Here is a 17,621-nt window from a genome sequence, read left to right as displayed (position 1 = left end):
TAAGCCTCTTAGACCACATCGATTTTCTTTTACATCATTGAATCTCTCTCTTTCTCTTTCATGCATCTCATCTTCCCATTCCATTAATGCTTCAAATTGTGTTGGTCTAGCTCTCAGTTCAAGTCTCATAATCTTTTCTCTCAAATTTTCAAATACTGCTGCACTAAATGAACCTATTTCTGGAAATGCTAATACTCCATCATTTTTAGTATACTTCGCCCAATTTTCTAGCCAAATACAAGTATGATAGCCTTATTTCGTCATCATGTATGATGCTGGCGTTTACGGTGGAGGGAGTATTTTCCCCCTTCTGGTGACTATTTCCTTGTCTTTTTTAAATAGATTTGTAATGTTCTTGAACCATGAAGGTTTCTCCCTATCTTGTTCATAATAATAATCAATTTTCCACAAGTTTTCCTTTCAAAACAATCGTACGATCCCTTTTTGCCTGCTTCGCTATTCTGTCCTATCCCAGCGCAATTCCCACTAACGAACCAATGAGAACAGTTTATGTCCAATCACACTGACCTATTCCAGCGTAGTTCTCGCTAAAGCACCAATCAGATTTTCAAACGTCTTAGTCACGTGGACCTATTCCAGCGCAACTCTTGCTGATGTCAGCTCTACTCCTGCTTCTGCTGACCCCTCCTTTACAAAATGTATCTGCACTGTATTTATATATTATATATCACTTAAATCAGTTAGTTACAACACAAAAACATCTCCATTGCCTATTTCACTAAAACCATAGTGATAGTATGTCCAGACACACAGGTTTTCTGTATTTCCAGTAGGCAGCGCTTACCTCTTTCCTACCACAGAATTTAGTTTTGGCGATAAAGTAGCACTTCCCTCTACCTTACCCTTCTATTGTGCAGAAGGCAACCCCGTTTCTCTGGGGATAAAACACATGTAGAGACTACAGCTCCTGGGAATTAAGGCCAGAGTTTCACAAGAAAACCTAATGCTTTCCATTCAACGTGACTCATACAAGAATTCCCTAACATAACACATTCCTGTGTTATCAACTTTGAAACTAGACAATGTACTGTGCAACTTCACTTGCCACACATTTTCCCCTGCCTGCATACAGGGCAACCAATTTCCTACTTCCCGGAAGCTTCAAAATTCCGACTACACATAACGTAATACAGACTCAACATAAAGTGTTAGACACAAACCTCTGAATATATAGATTTAATATACATTTAACTAATCAAAAACTTCATTACTAATCACCAAACTAACCTATAGCAACCAGACCTCTGCTACCAAGAAATCTGATCCAGCGCGGCTCCCAACCAACCCTCAACTCTCATCCCACTTTTCCTAGGAGGTAACTCTTTTACTCATCGGTGGGTCCATAACACCGCGAGTCACAAATCCACACATCACACTGCTCCTGAATCAGTGGATAAGAAGGTGAGTTGCTGGATAGCGGGGTACCTTATTAACCTAATTCTAAAATGTATAAATTATATACATTTATGTTCATTTCAATTTTTACCTTCAAGCATAAGGAAATAAACATCAAGGTACTCCGCTATTTGGTCAATGGACCAGCTGGTAGAAGTTAGTTGATGGCGATTAAGACCAGTTCAATCACAATATTCCCATGATGTCAAAGTTTAATTTGTCATGACTTTTATTTTAAATAATAACAAACTCAAGTTTATATTTCATAGAAACTTTATCTAAAATTCAAAAAGTAAAGAAAAATAGCATTTTAAGCGCAATTTAGCCTTTATTGAAAAATTAGAAAACATATTACCAGTCTGCCATAGGAGATGACAGAACTATAGCGTACAGGTTCCCAAACTGACTGTCTTCCTAGCCTCCTCGATGTCACCCTCCCGACATAGAATTTCCGCAATCAATTTCTTCGCCCCCATCAAAAGTTAGAGTTAAAAAATATTTCAAAGTCTTTGCACCATAAAAATTGTTCAAAACGATAGCATGTCATGGTGCAAAATAAAATCCACGGACCCCACACTTCTCCTTTTCACACAAGCTCTTTTATAGCCTTTTTCCCTAACTATCTAACTCAAAATTGAAACTTTTAGGGTCCGTACTAATTTTTTATTGGTCCATTAGAGGGGTGGTGATGATCACCTCATGTCCTCCTTGTCCAAACCAGTTCTAGTTTTGCTATGTCATCCTCACATACTCTCTCACAGGCAAAATTGTCCACTGTGCAATTGTCATTCCGTCCTTGTATCTTTTGTACATCATGAAGTTACAGCACTCATGTTTCCCAGGCTTTTAAATGCAAGCATCCTTTTGGCACGTCTCCTGCTCAGGCCAAGCTGACCTTGACAGCTGTCACTCCGTACCCAGGCCATTCACTCATTGCTAACATTTTCGCGCATGCATAGGGGCCATTTCTCCCGGAGTCTCGCTCAAACAGCAATTTTCAAACTAGGCCGCACAGGCCTCAATGGGAACTAATACGAAAACAAACACAACAGAGGTCAGATATAGAATTTTAGCCCTTCTGTTTACCTCCCATCATTCTAATTTTTCCCTGTTAGTAGTTACCTACCAAAAAGCAAACAGATATACATCATTTCACTTACAAATTTCAATATTTTTTGCCACAGAGACTTCTACCACAAGCACAAATACACACTTCTAACCAATTATTTTTACATTTTTACAGCTCTATATTAGTATTACTCTTTCATTTATTAACAAATTCGTTTTTAGCATATCAGCAATTAGTTTTCCCACGTGTGCTTTTTATTCTACGTGCACTTGGTTGATTAGTTTTCATGCTTCATACTATTAATAAATGTTACAGTTATGAGAGAATGACTTTACAAGGGGTACCCAAAAATCTTTGCCTCTCCCCTGCTCCGTCACACTCTGGGATATTGGGTGGAGACAATCTTCTATCTATTTCAGCAATTTATATCAGAGGGGTGAACAACATCAAGGCAGATCGCCTAAGCAGAGTGTTTTCTTCCCAGATTTTTCCGCTTTCAAGGGAATATTTTCACAGGATCTGCAGGAGGTTTACCGTACGATATCTGGATCTCTACGCCTCGAGGTAAAGCCATCTTCTTCTGAGGTTCTACTCCAGGTTTCCAGAAGAAGGCATCAGGGGAACAAATGCATTTTTGATCAAGTGGCCAAAGAAACTTTGGGGCATATTATCAAGGGGGTTTATCTCCGCTTTTTTGGCTTTAAAAGCCAAGAAAGCGGAGATAAAATTATCTCCCTATTACCAAGCTGTCGCTAACACCAGTTAGTGACAGCTAAAAGGAGATAGCGACCATCTTGGGCCCCGCTTTGCATGTCAGTGATATTTATCACTAATGACATGCAAAGTGGGCGTACCAAGATGTTAGCGACTGGAAACAGTCCCTAACATCGCTATCTCCTATTACCAACTTTTGGAGATATTCGCGCTAAGCGCGAATATCTCCAAAAGCTAACACCTGCCCTGAGCAGTTCTTAGCCATGTTATCCAATGGGAGGTGGATAACATGGCTAAGAGCATTTGCTCGATAATGCATGAATATCGCTGACTTTTCAGCGATATTCATGCATTGCGGCCGTTTTTTATCGCATTTGCGATAAACCTTGCTAATAGCAAGGTTTATCTGCGATAAAAATCGCTGATGTGCGGCGATAATTTTTGTCTCTAAACAAGTTAGAGACAAAAATGATCGCTAGTTGTTGGTAATATGCCCCTTTGTTATCCTTTTTCCCTGTTTCCCATGAGTCCGTAACTGCTGCTGAGAATTCTGAAGGAAAAGGTGAATATGATCTTGGTGGTTCTCAATTGACCTCACAGAACATGGTTTCTGTAGAAAAGTAGGATCTGCTTCTTATGGTTATCCCCCCCTATTTGCTGGATGTTACACTGCTTTTTACCACTCTGACTGGGATCCTGCTAATCAGGACATCAGTCTATCTTCTTTCTCCTTAAACTGTAATGACATGTACTTAGGCGCACTAAAGATTAGATACTGGGGTACCCTTATAAGTCCCTAGTATATGGTACACATGTATCCAGGGCATAGCCTCCCATGGGCTGAAGCAGGTATTATTCCACCCATGAGAGGCCATGCAAAATGGAACTACAGGTCTGTCATTGCAGCCTGTGTAAACTGGTGCTTGCACCACTTACGTTAGATATAGGTTCACAATATCTATGGGTCACTACACTTAAAACTTATAAGTCACCCCTATAGCAGACCTTGACAATCCTTGAGGCATGGTGCTCGATTTTACGTGAGAGGGTGCCTTTGCACGAAAATGGACCCCATCTGATGCAGTGTGGAGTACTCTCCTAGAATATCAACTCAATAACTACTTATACGAAGAAATTCAATAAAAGGAATGGACACAGTACCTATTCTGTATTTGGAATACTATTGATCTTTGGACTCGAAAACACATATCCTATTGAAGCTTCTAATCTATATGCCCTGAAGAAGTCATTTGGGAGATTGTGTCCCATGACGAAACACGTGTTGGCATTGCTTTTTTTCATTTGCTACGTTGATGTGAATTTGATGAACACTTATGAAGAATTCTCTGATGTGTGACGAGAAAAGACAAAGACGAAATAAACATATAAATAAGGAACTGATTCTTTGGACTATTGAAAGTATCTTTAATTTTCTAAAGACTTTTTGGAGATTTCTTGTGCTCGGGAACTTCTTACCTTTTGCCTTTGAATCCTCTGTTTCTACAGAGGATTGCCTTGGGGTCGCTGGTGGCCGCTTTCCCCTGTTCCCTTGAGCCACCTCACTTGGAGATTACTATATTAGTTGTTAGTGCGCATACTTTACCCAGCCACCTTTTGTCGCGTATTCTTAAAACTTATGTCACCTCTATAGCAGACCTTGACAATCCTTGAGGCATGGTGCTCGATTTTACGTGAGAGGGTGCCTCTGCACGAGCAGAGCTCCTCTCCAGCCTTCGGAGACATTTTTGCCGGGTTGTCTGTGACTCAGCCAGACATATAGGTAGAGGTGCATTATAACCTTGTGGTAAATGTGCTATCTTGAAAACGGCTGAAACAAAAAAAAAATTTGTGTATGGTTTCAAACACCTTGGAATCATACTCCCACACCGGTAACAGGTGTGGGAGGTTTGATTAAACTCTTCTGAAGCGAGCTTCGTGGGGTCACTGGTCTTTCCGGTACTAGCCTTCTCAGTCGTTTTTATTCCCGCTTTGGGCAATACAAAATGGTTGCTGCCGACCAGAGACACATTTCTGCCCTCCTGCTGCTGAGCCAAGCTCGAGCAGGGGAAGGCTGTACAATAGGCATCTTGTCACAGTGAGGTGTACTGGGGCTCGGTGGGTGCATTTCCAAAGTGCCTGAAAGTCTGCATCTGGGGCACACTTGGTGTCCCTGTGCATAGTTCAGCTCAAACCAGTTCTGGAAGCCGTTGGCTCCTGCTCTGGCTCAAAACTGGACAAAGGACATGGGAGTAAACTCCCCTCTGTCCTGACCCTCCCCTTGGAGGGTCCCCTGACTCGGTCCAACCCTCTCCCGTGGGTACATAAGAGTTACCTGGCCATAGGACCTTAGATTTGACGTGGACAAGATTCTGAACAAGAATCCACTGACCTTTGACCGTCTGGACACTCTGGACTTCGCTGGACTTCAACTGGGCCCGACTTTGTCTCCTTCTCCGTCCAAAACATTGTCTGTTCCCGTGCACCATACAGGCTCCGTGCAAGACCTGTGGAGCATCAAGGACATCTGAATCTCCCTTGGGGTGAAGGAGTCACTCCCCTGCATTTGCAGGCATCGTAAGACAACTAACCGGTCTGCGGATCCTGAGCACCTGTGGACTCCGAAGGCTCCAGTAACACAGGAGGTGGGTTCTGACATTCCTTGAGGTTGAGCTGCCCTCTCACTGAGTTTGAGGCTAGTATCCCTTGTGGGGACCGCATAACCGAACCCCGGTGCACCACGTACTTATGCAAGTGCATATGCTTATTGGCAATTCCCAAGCTTGTGCATTGGACTCCTTGTAGTCCCGACCCAGAACAGTATTTCTGCCTAACAACTCTGGCATACTCACACCCAGTGCTCCGTGGGCTGGTTCTTTGTGATCTTGCTGGAGGTCCCCTTGCAACTCCTGGTCCTTCGGCCTGTGGGTCCTCTTGAGGGTCATCTTGAATTCTGTTGGGTTTCCCTGGGAGCTCCATACGTGTCCTGACTCCCCATTGTGTGGTGAGTCCCCTGGACCCTGCTGGTCCACACCGTAACCTGCTTGACCTTCCTACGTGGGTTGCTGTTGCCAAGGCTTGTTGGTGTTCCAGTAGACACCGACCCCTCAGCACTCGACATCCTTCGTGGGACAGCTCGCATCCAGCTCCTGGTCATCCTTAATGTCTCCTGGTTCTCGAGGCTGCAGAGTCAAGCATCCCTTCTTCGCAACTGAAGCACCCAACATCAGAGGGCATTCGTCTACTGAGCCCCTGGTCACCCTGAAGTGACCCAGACTCTGTCCCCTCTGCTTTGAAGTTCCTTCCATCATGAACACTTTCTTCCTTCCCGGCAGCAGCTCTTCTTTGAAGTGCTCATTGAAAACGACAGCGGTTTCCGACACCACTTCAGACCTACGCTTCCCCTGGGATAGGTAACTCTGCTACTCCAGTATCCACAGGTGGGGTGGCTACTAAGTTCCAAAGGGTTTCCTCAAAGTCCACCAAGAAGGGTCCTTAAACTTTAAAACTGAAACGTGACTACCCAGTAGAATTGTACGGAGCTCGCGGTCGTGCAGCACACTGCACCTGTTTACTCACCTTGGGTGGTTACTTGAGGTCCCAGTGATTCTACGTGTTTTAGACACTGTCTCGACTCAAGTTGTGGTTCTTATATCACTATTTTAGTATATGGTTTGGCTCCCCCTGGAGCCCACTGTGTATTGTGCCACTTACAACTGTTTCTTTGCTAAAGTTTTGTGTACTTTGTATTTTATCCTCTTGTAGATAGTGTTATATAAGTAAATACATATTTTTTTTATACCTACTGTGTGGTTCTCCTTTCATTTAGTTAATACTAAAGGTGATATTCTAGTAAAACAAATTGTTTTACATTCTTTCAAGGTTAAGCCTGAAGTCTGGTTATCTTTGACCTCATACATCAGAAGGGTCGTTTGGAGTGGTGCAAGGTGCCCACTTTAAATAGTGGACAGCATATACCAGGCCAACTTCTCACAGTTTCCTCTTTCGAAAAAAATGGCCATGTAACCCCCTGGTAGTTATTAGAGTACCCCACCCCCTTCCTCGCCTGACAGACAAGGTAGACTCTCCCAGATTGTGGCTGAGCTTTCTTACCTGTAGGCTGGGGGCTTGTGTATGGAGCTGAGTTCTTGTTGCAGTACCCCCCACACTTTTTGCCTGCTGTTCGATGCAACTTTGACTGAAGTGTAGTTGGTTCCTGCTAACCTGGACCCCAATACCAGTGTTCTTTAGCTAAAAATGTACAATTGTTCCCCGAATTTATACAACATTTAGCACACTCTGTAAGTCCCTAGAAATGGTACCTCTGGTACAAAGGGCATGATGTACTAAAGACAGTAACTAGGGGCAGTACCACAAATTGTGTCACCCTAAGGGACTTCTCACCAAGCAAAAGCAGGGCTGCTATTTTAGGCTGCGTGCCTTGGTTAGGGGTGGGCGGGACTCACTGAGTTCTACTCTATAGAATTCCATGAAGTTATCTAAATACTCTGAAATTAAGTGAAGTTCCGTATGCAGCGGAATGCTGCCTTCCGGTCCTATTTATCCACCCCTCAGATCCCCTACCTGTTTAAACTTCAGTCAGTGCGCCCCTGCAGGTAATGTAATCTTTGTATCCATATTTTGGGCATGAACTGCGTTGGGCATTTCAATGAGGACTGATTAAAAACATTTAATATAACCTCATGATCAATACATCCTTTCGAAATTGAATTGAGGCTACAATTCCGTCCGCTCCGCCATACCATGAATACCGTCCGAAACGTCTACTCTTTCACCCAGGATTTCACACAAGGACTGGGCACCTCACTTGCCAACTGCTTCCTCAGGAGAAGTACTGACTAATCAGCAATAGAGCGGGGCATGGACTGGAGCCTTTCCGGGTGCTGCCTCAAGCACCCCAATACATCTGGCCTACCCTCCCTCTTCTGCTCTGGCCTACAGCCACGGACATAGAAGAAAGACAAGAGTGCCAGACGTTCCAGCGACCATATTCAGGCTTGAGCAAATGAAACAGCCATGTTAAAAAGTACTTTCTTTCAATCACTTACAAGAGAAAGAATGGTAAATCAGAAACGTGTGACATTTCTAATTAACTTATTAAAAATGTATTCATAATAGCGCATTTCTGGACACAATTTTCAATATCTGACTCTAATGCAAAATTAGACATTGCTGTTTAATTATATCTTTATGAATTATTCATTGTAATGCAATTTACTAATAAATCCTACTTTATCCTCCGAGAAGTACATTTGCTTCAAATTTGACAAAAACATTTACTTGGCTTTTGCTGTAGTTTTACTACCAATGGTACGTCTCCGGGGCCGGCATGAGATAGAGTCACCTTGACTGCCATCGGCAGCATTATTTTGATAGGAGCACTTAATTAGTGACTAGCAAAACAAATTTATTAAATGTGAAATGCGAAAAAGCGAGTCCTTGGGAGTCCACCGCGCGGAGAGCTTGATATGGCACACATCTTAGACACTGAAGAAGAGTGAGCACTAGTAGCGTTTAGCCATGAGTATTAATAATATTGAAGGGGGCGTGGCTTACGCGCCGGCGTGTGATGGCGCTGCCCGGCTGAGCTCCGTGACAACGCGGGAGTCATTCCTGGATTTCTGCTTCCATTCCACCTACGGACACCGGGAAAAGCTTGTCTTGCACGGCGGAACATGGTCCCCGTGCTTTGCGAGCGGCAGCGGGGTTTAAAATTGCCGCTTTGACGTCTTTTCGAGCTGCAGCTTCTGGTCCGAGTTCAGGGACGCGAGCGGCCGCCATTTTGTGCCGCCGCGCTCGCGTCCCGTTTTTTTGGCGGTTCCAGCACTGTCCCTGCTCGTATATTGCCGCCACAGGTCGCATTCAGACAAGGTATGTCATAATTATTGCGCATCATGTCTCCGCTGCATTTTTATGACCCTTGGCGCCAGAGTTCTCCTCAGCTTCTCTATTGCTACTAGCTCTACCTCTCGGCGGCCATTTTGAGGTGATACCTGCGCACTTGCTATATACCTCCATTTCTGTCACCATTAAGCCTCCGCTGCTCATCGAATAAACCACATGGTTTCCATTCCCCATGGACGCTATGCTGCTTTCTTCTCCACTTTCTTCCTGGTTGGCTCTTTGGCTGTGAATTCCTGATTTTTGCTGCCTCTTGACGCCTGTCGTATAGATTGAAGTTAGTGCTTCTCCAGTGCTGCCTGTTACCCCGCCCAGGACCTCTTTCAACAAGTACTCTCTACATATTTACTTTTAGGGTCTCACAACTTTTACTATTTGAATTGGCTTCTATTCCTGCGGTCCTCCTAGTCTGCCCCTCTGTTGGCAACATGTCTCAGGACGCAGGTCATGCTCCTGACCGGTTGCTCCCTCCTTGCTCCTCTCCCAGTACTGCAGCTATCTTCCTGGGAATCTCCGCACTGCTGAATAACTTCACGGTATCGCCTGCATTTGACCAATTTGCGCTGTGTTTAAAATCTGCTCGCCTGCATTCTGTAATTTAGCGGTATCGCCTGCATTTCACCAATTTGCGCTGTGTTTCTTAAAATCTCATAGCTCTCAGCGCATGTGAATGTAGCGCCGCCCGCCCTGCACTGCATTTAACTGTATTTGCCCACCTGGCAGCAACGTGCATTATTGTATTAATTTTCGCTGTCCCAGGCGACCTACTGCCCCTGCCTCGCCTCCCCTCTGACCTCCATCTTGTTTGCTGTTGTTGTTTTCCCTGCCCCTCCTCCCCGCTACCGCCTCCCAGCTGCTGACCCTCCCACCCACGTTCACAGAGCCTACCTCGTCCTTTCTGCCCCTGTGACCGCCCGGACTCGCTCCTGACCGGTTGCTCCCTCCTTGCTCCTCTCCCAGTACTGCAGCTATCTTCCTGGGAATCTCCGCACTGCTGAATAACTTCACGGTATCGCCTGCATTTGACCAATTTGCGCTGTGTTTAAAATCTGCTCGCCTGCATTCTGTAATTTAGCGGTATCGCCTGCATTTCACCAATTTGCGCTGTGTTTCTTAAAATCTCATAGCTCTCAGCGCATGTGAATGTAGCGCCGCCCGCCCTGCACTGCATTTAACTGTATTTGCCCACCTGGCAGCAACGTGCATTATTGTATTAATTTTCGCTGTCCCAGGCGACCTACTGCCCCTGCCTCGCCTCCCCTCTGACCTCCATCTTGTTTGCTGTTGTTGTTTTCCCTGCCCCTCCTCCCCGCTACCGCCTCCCAGCTGCTGACCCTCCCACGCTCCGCCCCCTCCACCATCCATTTATGGCCAATGCCTCCACGCACAGCGTCCACGCGCTATGGACACGCCGAAGGTGTGCCAAAGGTAAGCCTGTCTACGCCCGTCCGCGCCTGGACCGCGCCCAGCGCCAGACCCCCTGCCCCTCGCGCTCCACAGCCCTCCCGCATTACCTATGATGCCGCCACCCTCCTAGCCCTTGACCCAGGTCGCGCCCCCAACTGCGTCCAAGCCGCTCCTGGACACACCCATGGACCTTTCTCTTGCTACTCCTGCAATTTCAGCGGCACCGTCAACATCTCCGCCACGACCACATCACAGATCCCCGACCCCAACCACCTACAATGCATCCTGCTCAACACCCGATCAGTCCACAGACACGCCATTGAACTATGGAATCTACTAGACACCATTTCTCCGGACATCGCCTTCCTTACGGAAACATGGATGAACGCTTCCTCCGCACCAGACATCACCATTGCCATCCCTGAAGACTATAAGATCACTCGCAAAGACCGTACCAGCCACACAGGAGGAGGGATCTCTATCATCCATAAGAAATCAATCCGCATCTCAACCAGCTCTGACGCCAACCTCGCCAACTCCGAACACCTTCACTTCCAAATACACATCGACCCCAAGACCACACTCAGAGGAACCCTCCTCTACAGACCACCAGGACCCCGAGCTAAATTCAGTGAAGACATCACGGACTTCATCACTCCACACGCGCTCCCCTCCAAAGACTACATCCTTCTGGGAGACCTCAACTTTCACCTTGAAAAGATCAACGACCGCAACACCGCCACCCTCGTGGACAACCTCGCCAACCTCGGACTTAAACAACTAGTCACTTCCCCCACCCACATCGCAGGTCACACACTCGACCCGATCTTCACCTCCAGCAACCATGTCTCCTTCAGCCACACCACGGACCTCCTCTGGACTGACCACAGCTGCGTTCACTTCACCTACAACAAACCAAAACCCAACATCCACCTCCAACCTACCCTGCAAAGAAACTGGAACAAAATCACCACGGACCAAATCTCCGCATCGCTCCTTCGAAACTCCCCAGCCCTCTCTTCGAACACCAACGAAGCCGCCGCCAACCTCACCCTATGGTTATCCAACACCGCCGACACCTTAGCTCCACTGAAAAAACGTCAAAGCAAACCTGGCAGCAAGAAGGCCTCATGGTTCAACGATGATCTCAAGAAATCCAAGAAACTCTGCCGCTCCCTTGAAAAGGCCTGGAAAAAAGACCCAACCACCAGCACCAAGGACGCCTTCAAATGCGCCACCCGCACTCACCACCAATTGATCCGAAAAGCCAAGAAAACAGCATTCAAGGATCGACTTGACAACAACGCCCACAACAGCAAGGAACTTTTCAACATCGTCAAGGAATTTTCCAATCCCTCAGCCAACTCCAACGACATCACCCCCTCTCAAATCCTCTGCGACTCCCTAGCCTCATTCTTCCACAACAAGATTGCAGACATCCACAACAGCTTTGACAACCAACCCGGAAACCAACCCACCCCACCATCCGCTGATCATCTCCCCCCCGTGAACACCCTTAACGACTGGAACCCAATCTCCACTGAGGACACCATCCGCCTGATGAATTCCATCCACTCAGGATCCCCCACAGACCCATGTCCTCACCACATCTTCAACAAAGCAGACTCCGTCATAGCACCGCACCTCCGAGACGTCATCAACTGCTCCCTCAACTCCGCCACCTTCCCGGAAGATGGGAAACACGCTGAACTCACCGCCCTTCTGAAAAAACCCACAGCGGACCCCACCGAACTCAAAAATTACCGCCCCATCTCGCTTCTTCCATTCCCGGCCAAAGTCATCGAGAAAGCTGTCAACAACCAGCTCGCCGCCTTCCTCGAAGCCAACAAATCCCTCGACCCCTCACAATCTGGCTTCCGAGCAAAACACAGCACTGAGACCGCCCTCATCGCAGCAACAGACGACATCCGAACTCTACTGGACAATGGAGACACAGTCGCCCTCATCCTCCTTGACCTCTCTGCGGCATTCGACACAGTCTGCCACAAAACCCTTTTACAACGCCTCAATAACATCGGAATCCAAGGAAAAGCACTTGAATGGATCACCTTGTTCCTCACCGGAAGAACCCAGAGAGTCCGCCTTCCTCCATTCAAGTCCGAGGCCTCTGAAGTCATCTGCGGCGTACCACAAGGATCCTCGCTCAGTCCCACCCTCTTCAACGTATACATGAGCCCCCTCGCGGCCATCGCACGCCAACACAACCTCAACATCATCTCTTACGCAGACGACACTCAACTGATCCTTTCCCTCACCAATGACCCCAGCACCGCCAAAACTAACCTACACGAAGGAATGAAAGAAGTTGCCGAATGGATGAAACAAAGCCGTCTGAAACTGAACTCGGACAAAACAGAAGTCCTCATCTTAGGTACATCCCCCTCTGCATGGGACGACTCCTGGTGGCCAGAAGCCCTCGGAAAAGCACCCATCCCGACAGACCACGCACGGAACCTAGGTATCATCCTGGATTCTTCACTCTCAATGAACAGACAAGTCAACGCCGTATCCTCTTCCTGCTTCAACATTCTTCGCATGCTCAGAAAAACATTTCGCTGGATCCCCTCCGAAACAAGGAAAACAGTCACCCACGCTCTGGTCACGAGCCGACTGGACTACGGAAACACCCTCTACGCAGGTACCACCGCAAAACTCCAGAAGAAACTCCAACGAATCCAAAACGCCTCAGCCAGGCTCATATTAGACATCCCACGCAACGAACACATCTCTGGTCCCCTTAAAGACCTCCACTGGCTACCCGTCAATAAGAGGATCACTTTCCGTCTGCTTACCCACGCACACAAATCACTCTACGACATCGGACCAGATTGCCTCAACTCACGACTGTCCTTCTACATCCCCTCCCGCCAACTACGTTCTTACAGCCAAGCCCTCGCCACTGTACCTCGCATCAACAAGACCACCATGGGAGGAAGATCCTTTTCTTACCTGGCTGCTAAAACATGGAACTCACTCCCCGCTTACCTTCGCCTTACCCAGAACCACCTAGCATTCAGAAAGCAACTTAAAACATGGATATTTGACAAGTAATCCTCCTCCCCTTCCTAAGCGCCTTGAAACCCTATGGGTATGTAGTGCGCTATACAAATTCCATGACTTGACTTGACTTGACTCACCGGAACAAAACCAAAACGCCTCAAGAATGACCCTCCGTCCCCAATTCGCACCTCTCAAAACCCGGTGCTGGACTCTATTTTAGAAGAGGTTCGTGGCTTACAACCTTTCATGGTGGCAACTAATGAGAAGCTCAAGCAGATTGAAGACAGATGGGTTGTCATGGAAAATAAAGTCCTGCAACTAGAACAACGTATTAGTGACGTCCAGGATGTATCCACAAAAATTCCTCTTCTCGAAAAGGAGATACAGCAGCTGAAACTTCACACTGAGGACCTTGAAAACCGTAACAGGCGGAACAACCTCCGTATTTATGGTGTACCGGAGTCCCTTGGGGAGGGCGATATGGTGACCTTCGTCCGCAAACTCCTATACGAGCTTTTGGGTCTTCAACCAGAATCTATCCCACTGAACATTCAGCGTGCACACCGTCTGGGTCGACCAACGTCCAACCCGGCCAAACCCAGAGGTATCATCCTGCTGTTTCTGGAATTCACCGAACTGATGACTGTTCTTAAAGCTGCAAGAGCAAAACGTCGCCTCATATGGTCGGGCCACACCATCTACATATCCCAGGACCTCTCGAATGCTACAAATGCACGTCGCAAGGAATTCCTTAATCTGCGTCCTCGCATGAGGGAACTCAACATCCAATATGGAATCCTTCATCCTTGTCTCTGCAAAATAACCCATAATGGCCGTTCCCGTACCTTTGATGATCCGCAGAAGCTTCGAGAGTATCTTCTCACCATCTCTTCACCCACGATGGACACCAATGACAAACTAAATTTCTTCTATTCTTTGCAATCATTTTTCTACTGTCTTGACGACTGTTGTGGCCTTGTCCCGGTTTCTTTCTTGTCATGTCTTGCTATAACTTCACTTCCTATCGAATATATCATACCTATATTCCCGCGTTTTCCTTGCTCTGTTGGATAGGCGCCCGCGTTGGCGTCTCCATGCTTCCTTTACTTAGATCTTCTCTTTCTTCTCAGGTCTGGCATCTTTGCCTTGATCTGTTTCTTAGCTGTTTCCTTCTTTTTTCCTCCTTTCTCTTTCTCCTCCTTTTCACAGGCCATTGTTGCATATTCCTTGCTCATTCATGTTCCGTTATCTTCTTTGTTTCCCTTCTTGTCTTTCTTCTTGTAGTCTCTAGTGCTCCTCATGGTTACTCCTTACTCTTTTTATGGATTGTGATGCTCCTCCATATTTTGTTTCCCTATATTTACCCGATTTGTATTGCTAACATGTTTGTCTTCCTTGTCTCTCCCTTTAGTTTCCTACCTGCAGTGTATTGGACCCAACTGTTACCCTCCTCCCTTACCTCCCACCATGTGTAACTTCGTAACGTGGAATGTTTGTGGTCTCAGCAACCCAGTTAAGCGTCAAAAGGTATTGTCCCACTTATCCAAGTTGAATGCTCAGATTGCTTTTCTCCAAGAAACGCATTGTACAGATGTCGAATCGCTGAAGCTTAAGAGGGCTTGGGTGGGTCAAGTGGTGTTTTCTCCTGCGATTGATAAAAAAGGGGGTGTTGCTATTTTATTCCGTAAAGGTCTGGATGTTCAAATTTTATCATCTCAATCGGATGCTGAGGGTCGTTGGGTTATGTCAAAAGTGTCTATACAAAGCAAAACTATGGTGCTCCTAAATATCTATGGTCCTGTCCGTCCTGACCCTAAATTTTGGAATGATATTAAAATCCTCATTTCATCTATTGACTGCCCTAATGTTGTCATAGCTGGCGACCTTAACCAATGGTTGGACCCATTTTCGGATAGACTATCCTCCTCCAAATTCCAGCCGGATAAGACTCATAAAGCATTCCAATCTGCAATTGCCTCCCGTCCCCTTTTTGACGTGTGGAAAACCTGTAATCCTGACTCACTCGAATACACATTCTACTCTAATGTACACCATACCAGGTCCAGAATTGATTATATTCTAGTCAGTAAATCTCTTCTCCCTGCGATTCAGAAATCTGAAATTGGTTCCATTTTCCTTTCGGACCATGCACCTGTATATGCCACTTTTGACCTGTCCCACACTGCCACCTCTTTCAATCGTTGGAAATTTAACACTTTCCTTCTCTCTGATTCGATTTTTATGTCTAAAGTTAAAAGTTTCATCTCTGAGTACTTCTCCCTCAATTTACCCCAAGACACATCAGTTTCAAACAATTGGGATGCTTTTAAAGCTGCATTGCGAGGTTTCACAATCTCTTATGTTTCTAGGAAAAAGAAACTCAACAGGGACAAATACACCGCCCAACTCGCCAACATTAAGACCCTAGAACACTCTTACTTCTCATCCAAGAACCCTGACGCTCTCCTCCAACTTATTAAAGCCAAATCTGAACGTAATCAAATTGCCACAGTTGAAGCTTGCAACACCCTTTTAAAGGTAAAATCCAAATTTCATGGGGGTCAAAATAAAGCGGGGAAAATGCTAGCAAATTATCTTAAAATTAAATCTGAACGAAAATCAATTGGCTCTATTCTTAATGAAGACACTAATACAAAGGTTTCCTCTGATGAGGATATTGCACAGGTCTTCCATAATTATTATAAACTCCTATATACAGATGATACACAACCTGGTGATGATGATCTCTCCCGTTTCTTCGAAGACCTTCCCCCTCCCCCATCTCTTCCTACAGAATTCCATCAATTAGAATCTGACATTACCCCTCAGGAAATACTCAAGGCTATAACCTCCCTTAAGAAAGCGAAAGCCCCTGGTCCAGATGGTCTCCCTATTGAATTTTATGCCAACATGCATTCCATTTTTGTTCCTCACCTTTTACAACTTTTTAATTCCTTTATTGCAAATGCCAAAGCGTCGGGCTCATTTTTGGACGCCCTCATAATCATAATTCCCAAACCTGACAAAGACCATTCCCTATGCAAAAATTATCGCCCCATATCCCTTATTAATTACGACTGTAACATTTTTGCCAAAATTTTAGCAGCCCGCCTCGAATCCCTTATTCCTCTGTTAATCACAACCGATCAAGTTGGCTTCGTGAAAGGCAGACTTGCAGCAGACAATGCCCGTGTTTTTGCCAATATTATTTCCCACAGTAACCGTTTTAAGGCCCCTCTAGCTGCCCTTTCACTAGACGCAGAGAAAGCGTTTGATCGGATTAATTGGAAATTCATGTTTAAGGCATTGCATTGGTTTGGGTTTGGCCCCCACTTCATTTCCTTGGTTAGACTCCTTTACTCTGCTCCCCGCGCCAGTGTTTTTGTTAATAATCAATTCTCTAAGTTTTTCCCCTTATCTAGAGGGACAAGACAAGGCTGTCCTCTCTCCCCTTTACTCTTTATTCTTTGCCTTGAGCCCTTCCTTATTAAAATCCGCTCTAACCCCCTCATTCAGGGATTCAAACAGTCCTCGATTGAGACAAAAATCTCGGCCTATGCCGATGATGTTCTGGTCTACATGGCTAACCCTGTCTCCTCCCTCCCCCCATTTTTAGAAGAAGTCCACTTATATTCATTTGTCTCTGGTTATAAACGTAATCTCTCCAAAACGGAAGTCCTACCCCTTAACTCATCCTGTTATCAATATATGTTTGCTTCAACCGATTTTGCATGGTGTCCCTCCAAGATCAAATACCTGGGTATTTGGTTCTCCTCCACCCTGCGTGACACACTCAAACTGACCTTTACCTCCCTTACTCAAAAAATTCAATCACTCCTTTAGACATGGTCTCCTCTTTTCCTTTCATGGTGGGGTCGCTTAGACACCATCAAAATGATGATTTCTCCACATATTTTATACACTGTTTCCATGCTTCCTGTAAAAATTCCTAAATTGTATTTTAATAGGCTAAACTCCATCTGCTCTAAAATTTTATGGAACAATAAGCGACCCCGAATTTCCCTACCAAAACTTATACGCCCTAAATCTGAAGGGGGGGTTCGCTTCCCTGATT

This window comes from Lissotriton vulgaris, chromosome 2_2, assembly GCF_964263255.1.
Source record: "Lissotriton vulgaris chromosome 2_2, aLisVul1.2, whole genome shotgun sequence".
NCBI lineage: Eukaryota > Metazoa > Chordata > Amphibia > Caudata > Salamandridae > Lissotriton > Lissotriton vulgaris.
Note: the sequence above shows the minus strand (reverse complement) of the source record.